Consider the following 6,662-nt stretch of genomic DNA (forward strand, 5'->3'; position numbering starts at 1 on the left):
AACATCCTACTTTCTATCTGTGTGAATTTGGCTAATCTAGGTACTTCATATAAATAGAATCTCATAGTATTTGCCCTTTTGTGATTGGCTTATTTCACTTAGCACAGTGTCTTTAGGGTTCATCTATGTTGTAGTATTTTGTGTTGGAATTTCCTTATTTTGTAAGGCTGAATGGTAGCTAGATATTTCTGTGTACCACATTGTGTCTAATCATTCTTCACTGAGGGCCACTTGGGTTGCTTCTACCTTTTGCCTATTGTGAGTAAGGCTGCCATGAACATAGGTATACAAACATCTGTTCATGTCTCTGCTTTCAATTCTTTTGGATATAAATCCAGAAGTGAAATCGCTAGATCATGGGGTAGTTCTATTTTTAATTTTTTAAGGAATGCCATACTGTTTCCCGTAACAGCTGCACCTTTTTATATTTCCACTAGCAGTGTACAAAGGTTCCAATTTCTCTACATCCTCCCCAACACTAGTATTTTCTGGTTTTTACAGATAATAGCCATCTTAATGGGTATAACATGGTGTCTCATTGTGGTTATGATTTGCATTTCTCTAATATCAGTGATATTGTGCATCTTTTCTTGCGCTTATTGGCCATAAGGATATCTTTTTTTGGGGAAATGTGTATTCAAATCTTTTGTCCATTGTTTGAGTTGTTTGGTTTCTTTTTTGTTGAACTGTAGGAGTTCTTTAGATATTCTGGAAATTAACCCTGTATCCAAATATATGACTTGAAAATGTTTTCTCCCATTCTGTAAGTTGCTTTTTCATTCTGTTGATTTTGTGCTTTGATGCACAGAAGTTTTAAATTTTGATGTAGTACAGTTTATCTATGTTTTACTTTTGCTTCCTGTTTTTCAGTGTCATATCTAAGAAATCCAGTTAACCAAATTCAGTATCATGATACACTTTTTCCTGTATTTTTTTCTTTTCTTTTTTTTTTTTGAGATGGAATCTCGCTCTCTCACCCAGGCTGGAGTGCAGTGGCATGATCTCTGTTCACTGCAACCTCTGCCTCCTGTCTCTTATACACATCTAGATGTGTATAAGAGACAGACTTGGGAGGCTGAGGCAGGAGAATGGTGTGAACCCTGGAGGCGGAGCTTGCAGTGAGCCGAGATTGCGCCACTGCACTCCAGCCTGGGCTACAGAGTGAGACTCCGCCTCACACACACACAAAAAGTTATTTACCCACCACCGTTATAATAATACAGTATCCTATATTTGTCTATGTATTTACCTTTACCAATTAGTTTCACTCTTTCTTATGCTATCAGGTTGCTGTTTTGTGTCCTTTTATTTCAACTTGAAAAACTTCCTTTAGTGTTTCTTATAAGGTAGGCCTAGTGGTGATGAACTCTCTCAGCTTTTGTTTGCCTGTTAAAGTCTTTATCTTGTATATTTGAAGGAGAGTTTTTACAGTTATAGCATTCTTGGTTATCAGAATTATTTTTTCCTTCAGGACCTTGGATATATCATCCCAATTCCTTCTAGTCTGCAAGATGTCTGCTGAAAAATCTTCTGACAGTATTCTGGAGGTTTTCTTTTATGTGACAAATCACTTTTGTCTTGCTGCTTTCAAAATTCTCAGTCTTTGACTTTTGACAACTTGATTATAATGTATCTCAGTGTGCTCCTTTTGTTTGGTGTCCTTTGGGCTTCTTAGATCTGTGTGTTTCTTTCCCCAGATTTGGGGAGCTTTCAGCCATTATTTCTTTCAATAAGCTTTTTGGTCCTTTCTCTCTCTATTCTCCTTTTGGAACTTCCATAATGTGTATATTGATCCATTTGATAGTTTCACATAATTCCCTTAATCTTTCTTTATTCTTTAAATTTTGTTTTTGTTACTCTGACTGAATTATTTTTGGTGACCTGTTTCAAGTTCACTGATGCTTACTTCTGCTTGATCTATGTGCTGTTAAATCCCTCTAGTGAATTTTTCAGTTCAGTTAGTGTGTTCTTCCCTTTCGTGATTTCCATTTAGTACTTTTCAATATTTTCTATCCTTTGTTGAAATTCTCCTTTTGTTCATTTATTGTTCTCTTGGCTTTGGTGAGCATCTTTATGAGAATTATTTTTAATTTGCTGTCAAATAAACCATATAACTCTGTTTAATTAGGGTCAGTTTCTAGATATTTATCTTGTTTCTTTATTCAGAACATCCTTGCTAAAATTTTTCTTTCTTGACCTCTGTGTTGATGTCTACACATCAGAAAGGGCATGCACCTTTCTCAGTCTTTATGGGCTGTCCTTACACAAGAGAAGGTTTGTACCAATCTTCACAGCCAGAGATTTTTGAGGCCTCTACCAACTCTTTCCACCCCAGAGAGAAGCAGATAGGTGTGGCTATTGGCTCTTCACTGTGTGCTAAGCCAGGGGGGAAACTATGTTACCTATAGGCTCAAGCCACTATCTCTATTCTCTCCCCAGCAGACAGACAGTGCTGAAACCATTAGAATTTCAAGACTGTTGTGACAGATACTAGGTCTTTGAGCATCCCTGGAAAAGTTGGAGCACTGGACACATGGATCAATGCTTTCTCCAGGGAGAATCTTAGAGCTGTTTTTACCTGCTCACTCTGTGCTGAGCAGGGGGGTAGGTCAGTGGCTTCCACTAGACCAAGTGACTGTCTCTGTTTGCCTCCAGGTGACTGTGCTGCACTGGATCCATGAGATCTCCAAGACCAGTATGTGGAAATCCAGTTTTCTATGGAGTCCTTTCAGAAAAGTTGGCACCAACCCCCTCCCTCCCCTAGGTGAAGCTGGGAACTAGATGGTCTCTTCCTGACTGTAAAGGGATGAAATGGGGACAGGGTCTCTTGTGAAAAGTGTCCTGAATCTCCGTATTAGCTTCATTAAGTTTGATTTTGTATTTTCCCAGGGCTCAAGATGCTTTCAATGTGTGTCTGATATCTCACAAAGAGAACTTGTCTATAAATTATTGCTGAATCATGTTTGTGAGGAGAAGAAGGGTTGAGAACTTCCACCACCATTTTTCACTTCTCCCAGTTATGATAATTTTGAAGGAAAAGAAACAAATAAGAGGTCCTTTCTTCAAGGCTTAAATAAATCAACATTAAACCTTTGCTAAAAGGCTTCATTTGACCTTTCATCCCTTTTAAACATGAATTCAAGGGTTTTAATTTCTCTCCAGTGAAGCTTATCCTTCACAAGAAGAATCTGTCCAGGGAAAGACAAAACGTTTTGTAGAGAAAAACTTTACACTTGTACATATTCTGCCCTTAAATTTCTGGGCCTTCTTTCAGTCACTTTCCTCTTGAGAGAGGCCTCTTGTTGAGAAGCCCTGGTGAAAAACACGTTTCAACTGGAATCTTCTCTTTTTCAAGGGAGTAAACCAAGCCAGCTGGAAACTCATTGCTGCCAAAATTTGTCGGAGAAAAACATGGATACTAAATGGAAGTATCCGGGCCAGACCACTGTTGTGGTGGAGAAGAAAGCAGCTGTTGGAGAAGAAAAGAGTGAGAGCAGCAAAAAATCTGCCGGAAGAAGCTCTCTAAACACAGAGTAGCCCCTGGGAGTGGTACTGGTAGAGTAGCTAGCAGAGGATGGTCCCCCTATATTTGTTCAAATGGACCTACAAGGGAATGAAGAGTGAGAAGAATCTTACACGTGGCACACTGGCATTCATAGCCATTCGGGTGAGTGATACACTTTGCCCCATTCAGATACAAGTACTGGAACAGTCATCAATATCAGTCTGGCAAAGTGGCCAGGCCTTTTATAATCTAATTCTTAATTCTTAATTTCCAATTCTACCCTTTAACTAGAAGAGAGGGGAAGTGTGTGTGTGTGTGTGTGTGTGTAGCTGTGTGTGTGTGTAGGTGTGTGTGTGTATGAGAGAGAGAGAGGTGCATTTCTGCTATTCTTTTACCCAAACTATCACTGAGGTTGGGCTTTATATTAAGAATCAAATGCATACCTTCCATATGTTTAATCACCAGCATGAAATATATAGTTATGGTTATGCTGAAAGGTTAGTTGTAAACACTGGAGATGTAGCAAGAGAAATCCGAGGTTTGGGTGTAACTTGCTCTAACGGTAAAATGTGCTTCTGTTTAAACACTTGCTGGGTTTGACAGACGCTCCAAGGAATAGGAAAGGTTCTGAGTACTCACCCATGACACACTTGTCCACATCTTCTGGGCAAGTGCAAATATACTGCCCATTTAGGGGGTTGGTGTCACACAGTGCCCCCTTGTGGCAAGGATTGCTGATGCAGGCATCATCCAGATGACACAGGAGACCTGTCACAGGGCGGCGCAAAGGAGAACTAAGAGAAAATGTCTCTCACTTGGGGAAGAGCTTTCTCTTTCACCCAGGAGGGAAAACCTCATGATCAGTTCCTCAGAAACCAACATAGAGATTTATAGGCAACTTCCGCTTTGCCTGACCCTACCCTGGGGACATGCTTGGCTACCAGCAAAGTACCTAGCTGCAACCCTAGACTCTGATCCTGAGCCCTCAGCTAGACCTCTCCTTCAGTGCAGAGACATCTACAGGCCAGAAAATAGGAAGACGGAGACAGGAAAATGGAGTGATCTTCCAGATAGTGTGCCAGATTTAGCAAATAAAATAGAGGATGTCCAGTTGCATTTGAACTTCTGATAAACAGCATGTCTCTCTGTATTCTTATAACTGCCCATTAAACTAAAATTATCTCAGAAGAAGAAGTTTACTTTTTAACTGTTAGGGCAAGTAAAGATAGAGAGAAATGATTAAAGATGCAAAGCCCTGGTGTAGTACTGCTGTGAATGGTAAAGCCAAGAATGATGAGACTGGAGCAAACTGTGCTCACCCAGATGCACCCTAGTTTCAGGGATGTGGATTCATGCAATATGACGCAGGAAGCCCACACAATGTAACAGGATAGGTTGGCTCCGCCTGAAAAAAAGAGCACATCGAAGGATGAAAAGTGTGAGATCACCTGTGCTTATATGGTAGGCCACTACAATAGCAAAGGATGGGGGTCTAAGGCAAAGGCTCCCAGTCCCCATGACAAGGAGCAAGGGTGTGAGTTTAAGTTACACCCAAGGTATTTGTGTGAGGCAGTGAGTGCAGGAGAGCTGGGATTTAAACTGGGGTTGCCTCACTCTCAAATTCTGAACAAAGACCTGAGGTGAGAACCTGACCATATCAAGCCATCTCTTCATGTCTTGGGCTTCCCAAGGGCACACAGACATGGGGAAGTCGATGGGATGGAGGAGGTGAGGACTCAAATAATGACTCAAACAGCTGGTTACTGGAAACACTTGTGACTGCAAATTCCGCCTAAAAGGGAAATGCATTTTTAGGTAAAGTTTGCTGGTTTTTGAATGAGACTGAATTTTGAAGATTAACTACTTTCGCTGAACACCTTTGGAACATGTATCTGTTTGGTAGTGCTTGTTAAAGACAGAAAACCTAGAGATTCAAGAAGATATTGGCTTGTAATTATCTACTGAATGGATCACACTTCTCTGAGGTTCAGGCACATTTCTTCAGATTCACATTCCCTTCCAGCTTCACTTCTGCCAGATTTTTTTCTCCCTATTAAAATTCTATCAACCAGTTCTAAAATTCAGAGTGAGGAAACAGCAGCCAGTCATTGTACTTGCTTATTCTAAAAGCCCCAGTGGAACATCTGCTACGACTCAGCAATTTCCTTCATGTCACCACCCTCCTGGCACAGGAGAAAACCAATGCAGAAGCCTAAAAATAAGAAACTTCAGGCTCAGGAATTAAAAAAACAAAATCTTCCCAAGTTCACACGGTTGGTGAGTGAGAGTGCTGCATTGAAACCCGGATTGGTCTGACTGCCAATCTGATGCTCTTTGACTGCAGCAGAGTTGAGTATTCAGCCCTGGATGTGATCAACACAATCCACAGATGAGGTCCCTGATCCCAGGGTCTTATAGCACCCTGAGAAGGCACAGGTGCATAAGACAGTTAATGAATACTCATATTAGAGAGGAATAAAGGCACAAGGTCACTAGATATTAGAGTGGGAAAAGTTCTTGGCGATCACCTAGAGGTGTTAAGTGTATGCTCTAAGATCATTGAGCTTATCCCACTACTCCATGGCAAGAAAGCACCAGCCTGGGCTGGCGAAGGAAGGCTTACTGATGGCGGTAGCCAGGGGCTTAACGGGAGAAAATGGTTGGAGATCATTAGGAGATCTGACGTCAAGTACAATTCTGAACTTGATACAATAAGCTAAGTAGAGTATAGGTGCATGGGTGGGAGAAAATATGATCAAAGATGTGTTTGAACGTTAGTTGGGCAGTAGCACATAGAAGAGACTAAAGACAAATGACTGTTAGTAGGCAGAGAGGGAGGAGAGAGCACTAAGTGATGAGTTACCTAAATATAAAAGCCTGGTGGAAACAGAGAGCTATGTTTTCCCCAGCTCTACCAAGCTACAAAATCTTCAGTTCAACAAGGCTGAGCATGAATTGTCATATATATCAACACGCAAACTTTGCTGGTGAACTCCCAAAACATGTTCTACAAAGCTTAACTAGGCATGTTTTTGAAGGCAACAATAATTCCTCTTAGTAATTTCCACCTGCCAGATATTGCAGGCTAGAATCACTTAACATCAGGCTATGGCAGTGGGCTAATACATCTCACTTCCTAAATGCAAAAGAGAAAATA

This window comes from Mandrillus leucophaeus, unplaced genomic scaffold (assembly GCF_000951045.1).
Source record: "Mandrillus leucophaeus isolate KB7577 unplaced genomic scaffold, Mleu.le_1.0 Scaffold1292, whole genome shotgun sequence".
NCBI lineage: Eukaryota > Metazoa > Chordata > Mammalia > Primates > Cercopithecidae > Mandrillus > Mandrillus leucophaeus.